General features: G+C 40.6%; 1 protein-coding gene across 3 annotated transcripts in view; it reads left to right on the top strand.

The window, feature by feature from the left end:
• Positions 1-21,264, top strand: part of PAG1 (phosphoprotein membrane anchor with glycosphingolipid microdomains 1) — a 182,653-nt gene that overhangs the window by 105,508 nt on the left and 55,881 nt on the right. For all 3 annotated transcript variants that reach the window (XM_053559408.1, XM_053559407.1, XM_053559406.1), the window contains one exon: positions 9,166-9,257. The gene's annotated coding sequence lies outside the window, so the exon portion shown is untranslated. The remainder of the gene's footprint in view (positions 1-9,165; positions 9,258-21,264) is intronic.

Here is a 21,264-nt window from a genome sequence, read left to right as displayed (position 1 = left end):
TGCCCAGCCTGCGATGGGATCCCTTGTTCTATTCTTGCTAATGCTTTTGAGTTCTCTGTGGATTCTGGTTATTAAACCTTTGTCGGAGACATAACCTGCAAATATCTTCTCCCATTCTGAGGGCTGTTTGCTTGCTTTACTTACTGTGTTCTTGGCTGTGCAGAAGCTTTTTAGTTTGATCAAGTCCCAGTAGTGTATTTTTGAAGCCGCTTCAATTGCCCAGGGGGTCCTCCTCATAAAATACCCACCCAGACCGATTTCTTCAAGGGTTTTCCCTGCACTCTCCTCTAGTATTTTTATAGTTTCATGTCTTAAGTTTAAATCTTTGATCCAGTGAGAGTCTATCTTAGTTAATGGTGAAAGGTGTGGGTCCAGTTTCAGTCTTCTACAGGTTGCCAGCCAGTTCACCCAGCACCATTTGTTAAATAGGGAATCTTTTCCCCACTGAATGTTTTTAATTGGCTTGTCAAAGCTTAAATAATGGTAAGTAGCTGGATTCATGTCTTAGTTCTCTATTCTGTTCCAGACATCTACTTCTCTGTTTTTGTGCCAATACCATGCTGTTTTGATCACTATTGATTTGTAGTATAGTCTGAGGTCTGGTAGTGTAATTCCTCCTGCTTTATCTTTATTTCTGAGTAATGTCTTGGCTATTCAAGGTTTTTTCTGATTCCATATAAAACGAAGTATTATTTTTCCAAGATCTTTAAAGTATGACAATGGAGCTTTAATAGGGATTGCATTGAAATTATATATTGCTTTGGGTAGTATGGACATTTTAACAATGTTGATTCTTCCCAGCCATGAGCATGGTATGTTTTTCCATTTGTTAATATTTTCAGCTATTTCCTTCCTTAGAGTTTCATAGTTCTCTTTATAGAGATCTTTCACGTCCTTTGTTAGATAAATTCCCAAATATTTCATCTTCTTTGGCACTACTGTGAATGGGATAGAGTCCTTAACTGTTTTTTCAACTTGACTATTGTTGGTGTATATATAAAGGCTACCGATTTATGAATGTTGATTTCGTAACCTGAGACGCTGCTGTATTCCTTGATCACTTCTAAGAGTTTTGTAGTAGAGTCCCTAGTGTTTTCCAGATATACAATCATATCATCTGCGAAGAGCGAAAGTTTGATCTCCTCTGACTCTATATGGATACCCTTGATCGCCTTTTCTTCCCTAATTGCAGTAGCTGAAACTTCCATTACAATGTTAAAAAGCAATGGAGACAATGGGCAGCCTTGTCTGGTTCCTGATCTGAGTGGAAATGATTCCAATTTAACTCCATTCAATATGATATTGGCTGTGGGTTTGCTGTAGATGGTCTCTATCAGTTTAAGAAATGTCCCTTCTATATCGATTTTCTTAAGTGTTCTGATAATGAAGCGATGCTGGATATTATCAAAAGCTTTTTCTGCATCAATTGAGAGAATCATATGGTCTTTGTTTTTTAATTTGTTTATGTGCTGGATTACGTTTATAGGTTTACGTATATTGAACCAGCCTTGAGATCCTGGGATAAAACCGACTTGGTCATGATATATAATTTGTTTGATGTGTTGCTGGATTCTGTTTGTTAGGATCTTGTTGAATATTTTTGCATCTATATTCATTAGTGATATCGGTCTATAATTTTCTTTTCTTGTTGGGTCTTTTCCTGGTTTGGGGATCAGGGTGATGTTTGCTTCATAGAACGTGTTGGATAGTCTTCCTTCTTTTTCTACTTTTTGGAACAGGTTGAGTAATACAGGTACTAATTCCTCTTTAGATGTTTGGTAGAATTCAGACGTGAAACCATCTGGTCCCGGGCTTTTCTTTTTAGGGAGGTTTTGTATGGTTTATGCTATTTCCGAACTTGATATGGGCCTGTTCAAAATTTCCACTTGATTCTGGCTAAGTCTTGGAAGGTGATGTGCTTCCGAGTATTGGTCAATTTCCTTCAGATTTTCATATTTCTGAGAATAGTTTCTTGTAATATTCATTAAGGATTTTTTCAGTTTCTGAGGAGTCTGTTGTTATTTCGTCTTTGTCGTTTCTGATTGATGAGATTAGAGATTTTACTCTTTTTTTCCTGATTAGGTTGGCCAGAGGTTTATCTATTTTATTGACCTTTTCAAAAAACCAGCTTTTTGATTTATTGATCTGTTGTATTATTCTTTTGTTTTCAATTTCATTTAATTCTGCTCTAATTTTGGTTATTTCTTTTCTTCTATGGGGTTTGGGGTTGGAATGTTCTTCCTTTTCCAGTTGCTTGAGATGTCCCATTAAGTTGTTAACTTCCTCTCTTTCCGTTCTCTTGAGGAAGGCTTGCAGTGCTATAAATTTCCCTCTTAGGACTGCCTTTGCGGTGTCCCAGAGGTTCTGATAGTTTGTGTCTTCATTGTTGTTTTGTTCCAGAAAATTGGCCATTTCTTTCTTAATCTCATCTCTGACCCAGCTATCATTCAGCATAAGGTTATTTAACTTCCATGTTTTTGTATGAGTATGCAGATTCCTGTTGTTACTCAGCTCAAGTTTTATTCCATGGTGGTCCGAGAGGATGCATGGAATAATTTCTATTCCTTTAAATTTACTGAGGTTCGACTTGTGACCTAAGATGTGATGGATTTTGGAGTAAGTTCAATGGGCTGATGAGAAGTATGTGTATTCAGTTTTGATGGGATGAAATGTTCTATAGATGTCTGCTAAATCCAAATGTTGGATGGTTAGGTTTAAATCTAAGATTTCTTTGCTCAGCTTATGTTGGAGGATCGATCCAACACTGCCAAAGGAGTGTTGAAATCTCCGACGATTATGGAGCTGGAGGAAATCAAGTTGCTCATGTCTGTTATAGTTTCTCTTATAAATTGAGGTGCATTCTGGTTGGGTGCATAGATATTAATAATTGAGATCTCATCATATTGAGTATTACCCTTAACAAATATGAAGTGACCATTCTTGTCCTTCCTTACTTTTGTTGGTTTAAAGCCTATTGTATCTGCAAATAGAATTGCAACACCTGCTTTTTTCTGATTACCATTTGCCTGAAATATGGACGACCATCCTTTCACCCTGAGTCTGTATTTGTCTTTTAGGTTAAGATGTGACTCTTGTATGCAACAAATATCTGGCCTGAGTTTTTATCCAACCAGTTACCTATGCCTCTTTGGAGGACAGTTTAAGCCGTTCACATTAATGGAGAATATTGATAAGTCTGGTGAAGTTTTGGGTATCGAGTTTTTCAAAAGTCCAGTGGGCATTTTTAATCCTTTCGCCAGTGTGGAAATTGGAGTTTGATCCGAAGTTTCTGAGTGAGCTTCCTTTTTTGGTATAGGATTGGGTTGGTCATTATGGAGGATAGATCTGAGAATATCCTGAAGAGCTGGTTTGGTTATGGCAAATTTCTTCAACATATGAATGTCATTAAAGTATTTAATTTCTCCATCATAAATGAATCTCAGTTTAGCTGGATACAAGATCTGGGGTTGAAAGTTATTTTGCTTTAGGAGATTAAAAGTCAGTGACCACCCTCTTCTGGCTTGAAAAGTTTTAGCAGAGAGATCTGCAGTCATTCTAATATTCTTCCCTTTGAAGGTAATGGTTTTCTTTTTCCTGGCAGCTTTGAGGATTTTCTCCTTCATATTAACTTTAGTGAAGTTAACTATGATATGCCTGGGGGATGTCTTATTGGGGTTGAGTCGTGCTGGGGTTCGGAAGCTGTCTGCTATCTGAATTTCAGAATCTCTAGGCATGTCTGGAAAATTCTCTTTCATAATTTCATGCAGAAGGGCCTCTGTGCCCAGCGAGGCCACTTCATCTGTTTCTGGAACTCCTATGATTCGGATATTCGCCTGCTTCAAATTATCCCAGAGCTCTCTGAGAGAATGATCCGTTTTTGCTCTCCATTTCTCTTCCTCTTTGAGAGTTTGGGAGCGTTCAAAGAGTTTATCTTTGGTGTCAGAAATCCTTTCTTCTGCTTGCTCCATTCTGTTGCTGAGGGATTCTACTGTATTTTTCATATCTTTGAGGGCTGCAAATTCTTGCTTCAGTGTGTCTAAGTCTTTGGTGGTTTTGTGTTTAAATTCGTTAAATTCTTGAGACAACTTTTGAATTTCTCCTTGAATTCCTAATTCCACTTTGTTAATCTTGTCTGCAATCCAAATTCTGAATTTGATTTCTGACATCTCAGCCAGTTGTTTATGAATGGGATCTTCAATTGCATCTGCCATATCTTTCCTTGGGGGCGTTGATCTATTCTGGTTATTCATGTTACCAGAGTTATTCCGCCGATTCCGCCCCATGGTTGTTTTACTCCCTCTGATTTTTTCCCTGGGGCTTTGTCGAGGGCCTGTACAGTGCTGTGGCCCGAGAAACTGGGGCCCTGTCTGGTGTGGTGGGGCTAAGTGGTTCTGTCTTGTTTTCAGCTGGTTTCTGTTCCACCCTAGTTAAACAGATACTCTGGATTGAAGTCTCAGCTGTGGAGAAATATCAGCAATTAAGTCACCCCACCCCCCACCGGCATACATTTGGAAAAGGAAAATCAAACCTTCCTATCACCTGTTTTGTCCTTAGGCAATTGGTTCAGTTCAAAAAGTCCAAATCAATTGTCTCAGTCTGCACCTGTCTCAGGTGAGAGAGTTTAAGAGGTCTCTGGGATCTGGATCACAGGGGTCTGGTGACTACTCTGGTGTGGCTTGCCCCAGTGCTGCGTGGAGTCAGGAGGAGCCACCCAGCCAATAGATCAGTCTGGGAAGGTTGCTACCTCCTTCCCCACCTTGCACCACTGTCACACCCAGTCACTGGTAGCCCTGCATTTGGCTGACTCAGTTGCCTGTAGTGAATCGGTACTCCAGGAGTTTGCACCTGCCTGAATCACAAGGAAGTCTGCCAGGCCGCTGCGCTCTGCCTCTCTCTAGCAGGAGTGGGTGAGGCCTGACAACCTCGGGCGCTTGATGAAGGTTGGGGGGTTTTCACTCAGGTCCAGTCTCACCCCTGATTAATGTTACTGACAGAACAGAACAGAACAACTCTGCAGTTCCCCTGCAGAAGAGAAGCTGAATTGAGTTCCAAATCAGCTTGTCTTTGCTCTTGTATTGTCTATAGGCTGACGATCTCCTGAGGGCCAGGTGCGTCTTAGGTTTAGTAAAGCGGACCTCTGGGTCAGCCATTGGGGCTTAATTTGCACTCCCTTGATGATTAATGACATTGAGCATCTTTTCAAGTGCTTATTGGCCATTTACATTTCTTTTTTGTGAGAAATGCTTATTCACATCCTTTGCCTGTTTTCGACTGGGTTATGTATCTTTTTATTATACATTCTAGATAGAGTGAGTCTCTTATTGGATATGATTTACACACCTGTTTCCCCATTCTTTGAATTGCCTTCTGACTCTTTTTTTTTCTTATTTATTTATTTATTTATTTTTTATTGAATCATAACTGTATACATTGATATGATCATGGGGCATCATACATTCGCTTCATAGACCATTTGACACATTTTTATCACAATGGTTAACATAGCCTTTCCGGCGTTATCTTACTTTGCCAAAACATTTACATTCTACATTTACCAAGTTTCGCAAATACCCCTGTAAGATACACCACAGGTATGATCCCACCGATCCCCCTCCCTCTACCCACCACTCCCCCTCCCTTTCCCACTTCCCCCTATTGTTAGGTTATAACTGGGTTATAGCTTTCATGTGAGAGCCCCAAATTAGTTTCATAGTAGGGCTGAGTACACTGGGTACTTTTTCTTCCATTCTTGAGATACTGTACTAAGAAGAATATGTTCCAGCTCCATCCATGTAAACATGAAAGAGGTAAAGTCTTCATCTTTCTTTAAGGCTGCATAGTATTCCATGGTGTACATATACCACAATTTATTAATCCATTTGTGGATCGATGGGCACTTGGGCTTTTTCCATGACTTAGCAATTATGAATTGGGCTGCAATAAACATTCTGGTACAAATATCTTTGTTATGTTGTGATTTTTGGTCTTCTGGGTATATGCCCAGCAGAGGAATTACAGGATTGAATGGCAGATCTATTTTTAGATCTCTGAGTGTTCTCCATATATCTTTCCAAAAGGAATGTATTAATTTGCATTCTCACCAGTAGTGCAAAAGTGTTCCCTTTTCTCCGCATCCACGCCAACATCTCTGGTCTTGAGATTTTGTGATATAGGCTAGTCTCACTGGAGTTAGATGATATCTCAAAGTAGTTTTGATTTGCATTTCTCTGATGATTAAAGATGATGAGCATTTTTTCATATGTCGGAAGGCCGTGCGCCTGTCTTCTTCAGAGAAGTTTCTCTTCAAATCCCTTGCCCAGCCTGCGATGGGATCCCTTGTTTTTTTCTTACTGATGCGTTTGAGTTCTCTGTGGATTCTGGTTATTAAACCTTTGTCAGAGATATACCCTGCAAATATCTTCTCCCATTCTGAGGGCTGTTTGTTTGCTTTACTTACAGTGTTCTTAGCTGTGCAGAAGCTTTTTAGTTTGATCAAGTCCCAGTAGTGTATTTTTGAAGCTGCTTCAATTGCCCCAGGGGGTTCTCCTCATGATATACTCACCCAGACCAATTTCTTCAAGGGTTTTCCCTGCACTCTCCTCTAGTATTTTTATAGTTTCATGTCTTAAGTTTAAATCTTTAATCCAATGAGAGTCTATCTTAGTTAATGGTGAAAGGTGTGGGTCCAATTTCAGTCTTCTACAGGTTTCCAGCCAGTTTACCCAGCACCATTTGTTAAATAGGGAATCTTTTTCCCACTGAATGTTTTTAATTGGCTTGTCAAAAATCAAATAGTGGTAAGTAGCTGGATTCATCTCTTGGTTCTCTATTCTGTTCCAGATATCTACTTCTCTGTTTTTGTGCCAATACCATGCTGTTTTGATCACTATCGATTTGTAGTAAAGTCTGAGACTCTAAGAAAAGAAATAGCTGAAAATGTTAACAAATGGAAAAACATACCATGCTCATGGCTGGGAAGAATCAACATTATCAAAATGTCCATACTGCCCAAAGCAATATATAATTTCAACGCACTCCCTATTAAAGCTCCACTGTCATATTTTAAAGATCTTGAAAAAACAATACTTCGTTTTATATGGAATCAGAAAAAACTTCTGACTCTTTTGATAGTGAACGTGAAAGGGCAGATGTTTTTATTTGATGAAGTTCAGTTTATCCATTTTTTTCTTTTGTTGAGTGTGGTGTCATATCTAAAGTGCCACTGGCACATCTAAGCTCACAAATAACTAGCTCTGTGTTTTCTTATAAGAGTTTTATAGTTTTAGCTCTTATATTTAGGTGTTTGATCCATTTCAGATAACTTTTTTATATTGTCTGTGTTAAGGATCCAAGTTCATCCTTTTGTACACAGCTATCTAATTGTCCTAGAACCATTTGTTGAAAAAAACTATTCTTTCCCCATTGACTAGTCTTGGCTTCCTTGTCAAAAACATCAACTGACTATATAATTGAAAGAATAAAAATATATGGATCTTTGTGGACACTAAAGATTATTCTGTTGATCTATCTGTCTGTTCTTATGATAGTACCACACTAACTTGATTACTTTGTTTCCTTGGAATATTTTTAATTCATGAAATGTATATTCTGAAAATATAAAACTATATACCACTAAGACATTGTTAAATTAACTATCAAATCATGTACCCAGTTTTCAAATTGGGTTCGTTCGTCATATTTAGAGGACGTCCAAGCATATTGTTTTTAGTATACATTAATAAGATTTGGCATTTTAAGAAAAATGTTTATTCTTTTCATTATTTTTTTTACTACAGCAATTTGATTTAGATAATGAAATTTTGCTTGTATCTCTGACTAATTCAGGAGAGTTCTTTGGGATCAACCATGATGACATGGAGAAGAGGAGATATTTGTAATGGGAATCCACATTTAAATATATCTGCATGGCAGGGGTTCAGAAGGAGGTTTGATATAAAAGCTAATGAAAGAGTGGAATGCTGGCTCCGGAACTCAGTTGTCTGTCAAACCCTGAACCCAGCGAAGCCCTCTTCTCCCAGTTTGCATGATTGACAGTAGAAAGAATTGGAGTCAGGTTAAAGGAAGACAGCCCACGATTGAGTGTCTTATTCTGATCTTTTTATACTTAGTAAAAGAAAATAATGTAGCTGAATGCAGTGGGGAAACAAAAGGCATCAGTTTCTCACTTGATAACTGTCAGAGGAACAATAGATATTCCTCAAGATAATATAAATTCTGCTGACTCTGCTGTGGAAGAAAGCAACAGAGTCTAAGATTTATGATAAGATGTGGTCCTAACAAAAAAACGTCAGTAGATGCAAATCTACAAGGCTCATGTTCTACCCAGTTTGTTTTACTGGAAATCAGGAATTGTGCCTCAGTCATTTGAAGTAATTGAGAAGTTCTGAATCTTAGTCGGCAGCCAGGATATTCTCCTTCTAATATAAATACAGTCATTCCTTCATTCACTCCAGCCCTCTCTCCTCCACCCTCTCAGCCTGCTCCTGTCATAGTGTCTTACCTAAAGTAAATGTTCGGTACAGGAGATACTTATCTGTGGCTGGGAAGAGAACTAGAGGGGGTGGAGGAAGGGCTGGGTAACAGAGCAGAGCAGAACTGCAGACAGGAGCGGTGTGCTGACAGATCAGGAGGGACAACAAGGGAGGATATCGCTCAAGTCTCCCCATTTCAACAGCAGAATGTGAGAAGTGATGATCTGGGATTAGATCTGTGTGTCATTCAGGTCACACTGTTCACACTGCACCAAAGTCTCCTTTTAATAAGAAATTTTCAGAACTGAACCACAATTTATGTTACCAAAAAGCATAAATGCTTATTTCAAACAAATCACTGGTTTTATTTCAAATTTAGAATAAGTTATTTGAATTTTACTATCACTAAAATAATACACATATTTATTTAGCGTAAAGTGGGAAAAATACAGAAGAGCACGTAAATTGATTTGTATTTGATTAACAAAAAATTTTTTATCCCCTCCTATTTGCAGTTTTGCCTCTACTTTGTAATTTGCTTTGTGTAGGAAGGAACTGAAAGCTCAATGTTTGACATAAATATGCTAGAATTTTTACAGTGAACTGGCTAAATAGCTCTAACAGTCTATATCTGTCTGTCTTTTTTTCTAACTTTCTTTCTCTTTGGTTCTAGGCCAAGAAAGAAGAGAGAACTCTCTCCACCACATTTCAAAGGGAACACATTGCCAGAATTGGAAATACTTTTTGGATAAACATTTCTCCAGGGTAAATATTACTATTATACTAATAAGGGGGCATAGCATTAGAATTTTTGAATTCCAGTGGTACAAAGGTTTAATTGTTTAGTCTTAATACAGACTTAGAGTAATAGGAGGGAAAAAAGGAGCAGGAAAGAGAGAAGAAAGCGGAGCTATCGGGGTATCCTGCAGACTCTTCTAAATGTGTTACCAGGAGAGTGGCATCAGAATCTGGGAGCTCATTGAGCTGTGCTGAAAATGTGTGGGAAAGGGACGAAAGGGGAAGCTGTACTTTTTTTCTTCACATTACAGATATTCATGTAAACAAAAGCCAGTGTGGTTTGACTATAAAAATAGCATTTTTGTCCTTTATGAGGGAGAAAAAATGGGTAATTTCCTTCAGAGGTTAAAATAAACTATATGCTCTATTCATGTGACAAGAAGGGAAAGCCTGAATTATAATATTGTACACCAAGACTTACAAATATGGGAGATTTTAAGGAAGTCCGTATTCTATGAAAACGCCTACAAAGTAAGCCTTTTGTTGGTTTGTGAGCAATGCTTCATAAGTTCTTATTTTGTAAAATCATATCCTTAGTGCCTTTTGGGAGAGGGGAGGGTGTGTGTGTGTGTGTGTGTGTTAGTGAAAGAGAGACAGAGAGCACGCAAAGAGGAATCTTTGGTGTCAGACCATACATTTCTGAGGAGTAACACTAGGTGCTTTCTTTATGGATCATAAGCTTGGCGGGAATAAAGGCTTACCAAAAGCAGCTGAATTTATAGTCAGCCTTGGCATTCATGAATTAGCTGCCAATATTTTAACACAAATTGCTGTGTCATTTCTATGAAGTTTTCCTGTTGCAGCTCAGTTGGTAGCTAAAAGCTGTTTCATTTTATCTGATGAAATACTTCCTTCCTTCCTTCCTTGTAAAGATATTTGTGCACCCACACACAAAGAAATGTAAAAATGTATGATCCAATTTCAAAGAAAATATACTTGTCAACTTTGCCTGTTTAGAAGGTAATATTATGTAGTTGAGGCTACCTCACCTGTCACTTCTAGAAGGCAAGTTCAGATTGGCAAGAAGAGAGAGAGTCATGTGGGTTTTCCTCCTCATTCCCCGGCCCAGTTATTCTCTTCTGAAGGGGTTGGGTGGGGGGATGTGGCTGTACTTTAGGGGAGAATTTCGTGATACTATTCATTCTCTGTTCTGACAGAGAGGACATTGTTTGTTCACTGTAATAGGCTTGGCAGGAATCTGTGCTGTGCATACAGAAAGGGAAAATAGCAGAGCAATGGGACACTGTGAATTTTTAAGCAATATGCATAGACCAGCTTGGAGATTTTTTAAAAGTATATTTTAATAGCATCTCATTATCATTATGCAAGTCATAATTTGGGAAAGTAGTTTTCTTTTTAGTGATAGTTTTCTTTACATTGCATTAAATGAAACTCTTTAAGAGAGCAGCATTTCTATCTAAATACTGTAGTAATAAGAATTAAAATCATGGAAGTTTACCAATACTTAGTGAGTGAGCACACCGGACCTGCTTTGATATTGTTGCTTGCTCATTAGCACTCACATCAGTACAAATGAAAATTAACCTGTGAGGGTCATCTGGTGATTCACAGAAGCAAGCGTGTGTTGCCTAAGGTAAGACTGAAAAGATAGATTTAAAGATGTGCTTTGAGGTAAGAGGTACACTGCTGGGGAGAATGCGAGAGGAAGCCATGTTCCAAATGTTCAGAATATTTAAGACAACATTTAAAGACAAGTACTAAAGCAAAGGTTCAAAGCAACATGCAAACCCTAGATTGAAAATTGAAATGTCCAAACTAAGGCCCTTTGTTAAGACTTGTGTATTCCTACCTCTCCCTGAACACAGGGACTGTGCAATACGATGGTCTCTGATAACCCCAAGTGTCTGGGGACTTAGTGTGAGTGAATATGTATATGTGTGTTCCTTACTAGAGCAGAAAATGATGTTGCCAGGCTGCAGTCTGCTGTGTTTGCACACCGAGCATGTGAGCTGGTGATCAGGAGAAACACAGGTGTCCAAGGGCCACTGCCAACTCCAAGTTTAAGGGCCCCTCATCCTTAGGCTCAGAGATTTATCATTAATCCCTAAATTTGGCTCATACTTATAAGACCAATTCTCTGGATATTTTTACAAAACTACATAATATAAATTATGAAATTTCTAAAGTTATAGTTGTGGTGGTGTTAGTATACAGTAGGTTAGTAGATTATTGCAAATCCTTCTCAGCTCTTTATGCAATCTGTGGAAAGATGATTGTTATGTAACCAAACACATGTCACCTGCTTTGTTTTTAAACTTCTCATCTTTTAAAATGTATTTGTTCAGTCATGTTTTTAAAGATAATGTTTGTGTATCTTTTTTCCTACTTCTTTCTCCCCTGTTATTTCAAAAACATATAGAAATATATTCATATGACAGTATTTTCAAGTACATAGAAAAGAAACCAAGAAAAATTAATAAAGCTTTTCCAAAGTCTTACCCTTTATATCTTCTATTTAGTACTTTTTTTTTTTGGTCTGTTTTTAAAATAGTTTTCATTTGATTGTTTTTCATAACTGAGTCAAGGGTTACTGAGGAAGGTGAGGCCCAGGCAGAGGCAGCACCATCCTCTCCTGTCCCCACCAGGAGGTGGAGGCACTGCCTGTGGCAGCAGAGCTGGGGGCCCTGGAATACACCACCTTATCTGGGGAGAATGCAAGAAGGTTATCGTGGTGTAATTGCTGGCCCATCCATGACTCTGCAGCCACACCTCCTGTTTTGCCTGGTTGTTGCTGTTCTGCTGGAATCCCCAGTAACCACTGTACTAGAGGCCTGACCATTAGCATTTGCCCCTGATAGCCGGCTCTCCCTAACATGTGACCACAGCTCACCGGTAAGCAGTGAGAGCTGCAGGCAGCTCCGTCAGCATGTGCGTTGGCCCTGTGTGCATCCTTGTCATGGATCAGGCTGTCTTAAAGTCAGGTGGGTGAGTGCCTTGTTTTCACCAACGCTGTGTGTTACTATCCATTATGAAAGGAATTGTTCATCAACCAGGGGAAATTGGAGTAAACACTTAAGGACACTATTTTATTTAACAATTATATAGTACCAACTATGAGGCAAGCACTTTGCAAATACTAAACTTTAATCCTCCTGACTACCCTCCTATTCATGTTACCATTCCCGTTTTACTGAAGAAGAAACTAAAGTTCACTGAGGGTAAGTAACTTGCCAAGTGAAGGTGGAGGCGATGTTGGCATCCAGCCATCTGCACCAGGGTCTGTCCTTAGGGCTCTGTGCACCCAACAGAAGTGCGTCCTGGACCATACCAGAGCTTGCTTAACTGTCACATCCTTTTGAGGTCTGTGAACACATATGCCACCACACAGAGGTACACACACCATGGTACATCATCATGTTTGGATCTCTACACCCTCTGACTGATGATGTTTACTTCAGTGGAAGAAGAGCTTGTAATTGCTGTCCTTCTAGAATTCACAGTGGGTGCAAGCTATTGCTGCATGCTGCATAGGCCTTCATGCCCCTCATCTGTGGTTGCCAGAGGAGCTGTTCTCCTTACTCCTGCAGCATGCCTGAAGAGGGTCACCCATGCAGCACAGGGAGGAAGTCCTCTTCCTTTATACCTCTTTCACTGGTGGGTCCTGTACGTTTGACATACTTTAGCCCTGTGCTCAGCAGAGGAACACAACCTACCATCATTGAGATCAGCCACTATCCAGGCTGATGTGTCAGTGGGATGGACATTTGCTTGTTACTCTCTCCCACCTGCTGTGGGGATTTGGCACTTTGCCTCTGGAGGCCTTGTCTTACCCCAGCACGTCCCAAAGTATGCTCTGAGGACTTCTAATGGGTGAAGCTCGCCACTGTGCTCTCAAAAGAAAAAAGGTTTATGATCACACACATAGGTTAATCTGAATTAAATTCATTTACTTATTGCAGAATTTCTCAGAATTTTCTTAGGACTCTCAAAGATGTAGAAGATAGAATTTTCTAACTTTTCTGTTCTTTTAGTTGGGGAAGAGTGTCTATCAACATCCCTTGGGCAGTGCTGTCTTAAGAAAAGGAGAAATAAGAGATGTAATGTTATAGGAGGCAACCAGATACTGAGGATAAATTAGTAAGCCATATTTTGGATCCCTAAATTCTAGCTCTTCTTCAGACCAACTTCAACTCATTGGGATGTTGTAGCATTTGTTGGCATCTGTTTGTTTATACCCTACCTTGTTCCAGAAAGTCTTTAAGAATAAGATATAAGATAGGATGCACCACATAAAAAATCAGTGGGGACAAAAAGGACCTGGGGAATATAGGGTAGGAAAGATGGAGGAAAGAAGGAGTTTAGTGTGGAGAATGCATTCCATGAACTCCTTAACGTGATAGAACCAAATTTTGCTCTATGCTTTCTACACAACAGTTTGAAAGAGAAACTACAGTCACAGCTTCATAATCAACAGGGTCCTGAGCTAAAAAGAAATAGATGTTTCCAAGAGAAATACCTTCCCCAATTTCAAGAACAAATTTTCCCCATGATTTTAACTCTGTGGTATGGCCCTTTGGGTCTTTTAGATAGAAATTTTGGCTCTGTGGCAGAGTGATACGAAAGAGATTGAGAGCTTCGGGCAATATACTTCATAGTTAGCTGTAGACATATCATCCTCATTTATGGAATCTTTACACACTGTCACCCAGCCTTGCTTGGTGCATGTGGAGATGTTTGGGTCTGAGCTCTGGGCTCTGAAGTATTCCCCAGCACCTGGAGGGGCTGTAGGACAGGAGGTCCAGGGTCTCAACTGCTCTCCAGGGTGGCTGGTAGCGGTGTGACCTTTGTGCATCCACAGGGGTAGCGGTGTGACCTTTGAGCAGGGGTAGCGGTGTGACCTTTGTGCATCCACACACCTGTTCTGTGTTTTCAGAATCCCCATTCCCATCCCCTCCTCCACCACCCACCTCTAACTTCTTATCACTTGTCAAGAGCTGGATCTGGGCTTCCCACCAGCCTCTTCACAAAATCATTGTGAGTCAAAGGTGTCCCAGGAGTTTAGTCTGTTCAGAGTTGGAAAGGTTCAAATTTAAATTATATTTTAAATTAAGTATTAATAAATAAAATGATTACTTAAATATGTATAAGAAGGATAGAGACAAGATGGCGGACTGAAGCCAGCTTTCAACAAAGGCTCCCGTCCAGAAGGAGAGTTAAGGGACAGGAATTTAGTAAGTATCCTGGTGGACTTGAGCCTCACCAAGAGAGAAGGCTGAAGAACGCACATCAACACCGCTGAGGCAAGCTGTGATCACAAGGACGCAAACAAAAGGTACAAAATCCACCACCAAGCAGACGGGAGTCCCCCTCCCCCATGAGACTGGCTCTAGAGCCCCAAAATTGAACAAACGGGCAGAAATTAAAGGCCCTCCCACTACACTCCACGGGAGAGACCTTCTAAAAACTGGACCTACCTCCCCTACTGGGGTGCCGTGGCGTTCTCCTGCCGGACATAGGGCTGAATAAAACTTTGGGAATCCTTTGCCGGCAAGCCTGAATCCCCGGCGCTCCCCTCCCGCCCACTGAGGTCTGGAGGCCTGTCCCCCAGGACTTCGGATCCTTGGGTGATTTCTCAAGGGGAATGGACAGTCCCCGAGTTGCGACTGGTCAGCATTGACTCTGAGGCGCGCGAGTGAGGAGAGGGCACCGGGCTGAGGGGGAGTCACGCCTCGCGGCACTTCCCTGCGTTGCAGTGCACCAACCCTCCCCGGGCATACGGGGCCCAACACTGAATCAGACTCTGGCCTCCCCGCTGAGAGCTGAGAACCCCTACTCTCACTCGGGGTCTGAGGGCCTATCCCCCAGGAGTTCAGCTCCTTGGGTGATTTCTCGAGGGGAGTGCACGGTGCCTGAGCTGCGTCAGGTCAGCGCTGACTCTGGGATACGTGAGCGAGGAGAGGGCACTCTGCTGAGGGGAAATCAAGCCTTGGCGGCACTTCCCTGCGGTGCAGTGCAGGAGCCCTCCCCAGACCGTAGTATTGCGTGAAACTGAATGAAACTCTAGCTTCCCCCCGCCCCACTCCCAATCGGGGTCTGGGGGCCCATCCCCCAAGAGTTCTGATTCTTGGGGGATCTCTTAAGGGGTGTGGACCCAGCACAAACTGCGGCCGCTCAGTGCTGACTCTGGGGCGCGGGACAGAGGAGAAAAGGGTCGCCTGAGTGCCCACACCAGAGCAGCAGTTCCCTGGAGGTAGATCAACAGCCGTTTTTTCTTTAACGGCAGAACGCTCACTTCTGGATATTCTGAGACCACACCCCCTGTCTCCCTGGGCAACCGGAGGAGGCCACTGGCCACTCAGCTCACAAACCCGGGAAGCTTCCAGGGCGGGGCCGACCCAGAGAGGTGTTCAGACGCAATTCTCCAACAGCAAAGACGTTTGAACTCAAAACAGCCCGTCTTCTGTAGGCGACGACAGGAACAGAGACAGAACCTCACAAAGTTGTCTGTTCTGTTCTGTTCTGTTAGCAGCATCCATCAGGGACGGGGCTAAGCCTGAGTGAACACCTCCTTCCCATCACCTGCATCAAACACTCAAAGATGTCAGGCCCCATCTCCTCCTGCTAGATAGCGGCAGTCTGCGGGGGCCTGGCAGACTTCCTTGCGATTCAGACAGGTGCAAACATCTGGAGTGTCTGTTCACTGCAGGCAACTGGGTTAGCCATCTGCAGAGATACCAGTGACTGGGTCCGACGGAGGGGCAAAGTGGGGAAGGAGACGTCAACCTTCCCAGACAGCTCTGTTTGCTGGGTGGCTCCTCCTGACTCCACGCTGCACTGGGGTGAGCTGTGTCAGAGGAGTCACCAGGCCGCTGTGATCCAGTTCCCAGAGACCTCTTGAACCCTTCCACCCGAGACAAGTGCCGATTGAGACAGTTAATTCGGACCTTTTGAACTGGGCTAATAGACTGAGGACTTTTCAGGCGGTGCCCTGGGTGTGCGATTGTAGGAAGGTTTGATTCTCCTTTTCCAACTGGGGCCAGAGGTGGGCAGGCGGGGTGACTTAATTGCTGATTTTTCCACACAGCTGAGACTTCAAGCCAGAGTAGAAGTTGCAATAGGATCAAACAGAAACCAGCTGAAAACAAGACAGTGGCCCCAGTTTCTCAGGCCACAACACTGTACGGGCCCTCGATAAAACCCCAGGGGAAAAACCAAAGGGAGTAAACCATGGGGCGGAATCAGCGGAAAAACTCTGGTAACATGAATAACCAGAATAGATCAACCCCCCCAAGAAAAGATACGGCAGATGTGATTGAAGATCCCGTTCATAAACAACTGGCTGAGATGTCAGAAGTCGAATTCAGAATTTGGTTTGCAGACAAGATTAATAAAATGGAATTAGGAATTCGAGGAGAAATTCAAAAATTGTCTCAAGAATTTAACGAATTTAAAGACAAAACCACCAAAGACTTAGACACACTGAAACAAGAACTTACAGCCCTCAAAGATATGAAAAATACAGTAGAATCCCTCAGTAACAGAATGGAGCAAGCAGAAGAAAGGATTTCTGACATTGAAGATAAAGTCTTCGAACGCTCCCAATCTCTCAAAGACGAAGAGAAATGGAGAGCAAAAACGGATCACTCACTCAGAGAACTCTCAGATAATTCGAAAAAACACAACATAAGGGTTATAGGAATTTCGGAGAACGATGAAGTGGCTGCCAAGGGCACAGAGGCCCTTCTACATGAAATTATGAAAGAAAATTTTCCAGACATGCCTAGAGAATCTGAAATTCAGATTGCAGACAGCTTCAGAACCCCAGCACGATTCAACCCCAATAAGCCATCTCCCAGACATATCATAATTAGCTTCACTAAAGTTAACATGAAAGAGAAGATTCTCAAAGCAGCCCGGCGAAAGAAAACTATAACGTACAAAGGTAAGAATATTAGAATAACTGCAGATCTCTCTGCTGAAACTTTTCAAGCAAGAAGAGGCTGGTCATCAACTTTTAATCTCCTAAAGCAAAAAAACTTTCAACCCAGGATCTTGTATCCAGCTAAACTGAGTTTCATCTATGATGGAGAAATTAAATACTTCAATGACATTCATATGTTGAAAAAATTTGCCATAAGTAAACCAGCTCTTCAGGATGTTCTCAGACCTATCCTCCACAATGACCAACCCAATCCTATACCACAAAAGTAAACTCACTCAGAAACTTTGGATCAAACTCCAACTTCCACACTGGCGAAAGGATTAAAAATGTCCACTGGACCTTTGAAAAACTCGATACCCAAAATTCCACCAGACTTATCAATACTCTCCATCAATGTGAATGGCTTAAACTGTCCTCTAAAGAGGCATAGGTTAGCTGACTGGATACAAAAACTCAAGCCAGATATTTGTTGCATACAAGAGTCACATCTCAACTTAAAAGACAAATACAGACTCAGGGTGAAAGGATGGTCATCCATATTTCAGGCAAATGGTAATCAGAAAAAAGCAGGTGTTGCAATTTTATTTGCAGATACAGTAGGCTTTAAACCATCAAAAGTAAGGAAGGACAAGAATGGTCACTTCATATTTGTTAAGGGTAATACTCAATATGACGAGATCTCAATTATTAATATCTATGCACCCAACCAGAATGCACCTCAATTTATAAGAGAAACTCTAACAGACATGAGTAACTTGATTTCCTCCAGCTCCATAATCGTTGGAGATTTCAACACTCCCTTGGCAGTGTTGGATCGATCCTCCAGAAAGAAGCTGAGCAAAGAAACCTTAGATTTAAACCTAACCATCCAATATTTAGATTTAGCAGACATCTACAGAACATTTCATCCCAACAAAACTGAATACACATATTTCTCATCAGCCCACGGAACTTACTCCAAAATTGATCACATTTTAGGTCACAAGTCTAACCTCAGTAAATTTAAAGGAATAGAAATTATTCCATGCATCTTCTCGGACCATCATGGAATAAAACTTGAATTGAGTAACAACAGGAATCTGCATACCCATACAAAAACATGGAAGTTAAATAACCTTATGCTGAATGATAGCTGGGTCAGAGATGAGATTAAGAAAGAAATCACCAATTTTTTGGAACAAAATGACAATGAAGACACAAACTATCAGAACCTATGGGACACTGCAAAGGCAGTTCTAAGAGGGAAATTTATAGCACTGCAAGCCTTCCTCAAGAGAACGGAAAGAGAGGAAGTTAACAACTTAATGGGACATCTCAAGCAACTGGAAAAGGAAGAACATTCCAACCCCAAACCCAGTAGAAGAAAAGAAATAACCAAAATTAGAGCAGAATTAAATGAAATTGAAAACAAAAGAATAATACAACAGATCAATAAATCAAAACCAGGTTTTTTGAAAAGGTCAATAAAATAGATAAACCTCTGGCCAACCTAATCAGGAAAAAAAGAGTAAAATCTCTAATATCATCAATCAGAAACAACAAAGACGAAATAACCACAGACTCATCAGAAATCCAAAAAATCCTTAATGAATATTACAAGAAACTTTATTCTCAGAAATATGAAAATCTGAAGGAAATAGACTGATACTTGGAAGCACGCCACCTTCCAAGACTTAACCAGAATCAAGTGGAAATGTTGAACAGACCCATATCAAGTTCAGAAATAGCATCAACTATACAAAACCTCCCTAAAAAGAAAAGTCCGGGACCAGATGGTTTCACCTCAGAATTCTACCAAACCTTTAAAGAGGAATTAGTACCTATATTACTCAACCTGTTCCAAAATGTAGAAAAAGAAGGAAGACTACCCAACACGTTCTATGAAGCAAACATCACCCTGATCCCCAAACCAGGAAAAGACCCAACAAGAAAAGAAAATTATAGACCAATATCACTAATGAATATAGATGCAAAAATATTCAACAAGATCCTAACAAACAGAATCCAGCAACACATCAAACAAATTATACATCATGACCAAGTTGGTTTTATCCCAGGGTCTCAAGGCTGGTTCAATATACGTAAATCTATAAATGTAATTCAGCACATAAACAAATTAAAAAACAAAGACCATATGATTCTCTCAATTGATGCAGAAAAAGCTTTTGATAATATCCAGCATCCCTTCATGATCAGAACACTCAAGAAAATTGGTCTAGAAGGGACTTTTCTTAAACTGATAGAGGCTATCTACAGCAAACCCACAGCCAATATCATATTGAATGGAGTTAAATTGGAATCATTTCCACTCAGATCAGGAACCAGACAAGGCTGCCCATTGTCTCCATTGCTTTTCAACATTGTAATGGAAGTTTTAGCCACCGCAATTAGGTAAGAAAAGGCCATCAAGGGTATCCATATAGGGTCAGAAGAGATCAAACTCTCGCTCTTCGCAGATGATATGATTGTGTATCTGGAAAACACTAGGGACTCTACTACAAAACTCCTAGAAGTGATCAAGGAATACAGCAGCGTCTCAGGTTACAAAATCAACATTCATAAATCGGTAGCCTTTATATACACCAACAACAGTCAAATTGAAAAAGCAGTTAAGGACTCTATCCCATTCACAGTAGTGCCAAAGAAGATGAAATATTTGGGAATTTACCTAACAAAAGACGTGAAAGATCTCTATAAAGAGAACTATGAAACTCTAAGAAAAGAAATAGCTGAAAATGTTAACAAATGGAAAAACATACCATGCTCATGGCTAGGAAGAATCAACATTATCAAAATGTCCATACTACCCAAAGCAATATATAATTTCAACGCACTCCCTATTAAAGCTCCACTGTCATATTTTAAAGATCTTGAAAAAACATTACTTCATTTTATATGGAATCAGAAAAAACCTCGAATAGCCAAGACATTACTCAGAAATAAAAACAAAACAGGAGGAATCACACTACCAGACCTCAGACTTTACTACAAATCGATAGTGATCAAAACAGCATGGTATTGGCACAAAAACAGAGAAGTAGATATCTGGAACAGAATAGAGAACCAAGAGATGAATCCAGCTACTTACCGCTATTTGATTTTTGACAAGCCAATTAAAAACATTCAGTGGGGAAAAGATTCCCTATTTAACAAATGGTGCTGGGTGAACTGGCTGGCAACCTGCAGAAGACTGAAATTGGACCCACACCTTTCACCATTAACTAAGATAGACTCTCATTGGATTAAAGATTTAAACTTAAGACATGAAACTATAAAAATACTAGAGGAGAATGCAGGGAAAACCCTTGAAGAAATTGGTCTGGGTGAGTATTTCATGAGGAGAACCCCCCGGGCAATTGAAGCAGCTTCAAAAATACACTACTGGGACTTGATCAAACTAAAAAGCTTCTGCACAGCTAAGAACACAGTAAGCAGAGTAAGCAGACAGGCCTCAGAATGGGAGAAGATATTTGCAGGGTATATCTCTGACAAAGGTTTAATAACCAGAATCCACAGAGAACTCAAACGCATCAGCAAGAAAAAAACAAGGGATCCCATCGCAGGCTGGGCAAGGGATTTGAAGAGAAACTTCTCTGAAGAAGACAGGCGCACGGCCTTCAGATATATGAAAAAATGCTCATCATCTTTAATCATCAGAGAAATGCAAATCAAAACTACTTTGAGATATCATCTAACTCCAGTGAGACTAGCCTATATCACAAAATCTCAAGACCAGAGCTGTTGGCGTGGATGCGGAGAAAAGGGAACACTTCTGCACTGCTGGTGGGAATGCAAATTAATACATTCCTTTTGGAAAGATATATGGAGAACACTCAGAGATCTAAAAATAGATCTGCCATTCAATCCTGTAATCCCTCTGCTGGGCATATACCCAGAAGACCAAAAATCACAACATAACAAAGATATTTGTACCAGAATGTTTATTGCAGCCCAATTCATAATAGCTAAGTCATGGAAAAAGCCCAAGTGCCCATCGATCCACGAATGGATTAATAAATTGTGGTATATGTATACCATGGAATACTATGCAGCCTTAAAGAAAGATGGAGA

Source organism: Nycticebus coucang, chromosome 13 (assembly GCF_027406575.1).
Source record: "Nycticebus coucang isolate mNycCou1 chromosome 13, mNycCou1.pri, whole genome shotgun sequence".
NCBI lineage: Eukaryota > Metazoa > Chordata > Mammalia > Primates > Lorisidae > Nycticebus > Nycticebus coucang.
The sequence above is the reverse complement of the archived record's forward strand: the minus strand, read 5'-3'. Positions and strand labels throughout refer to the sequence as shown.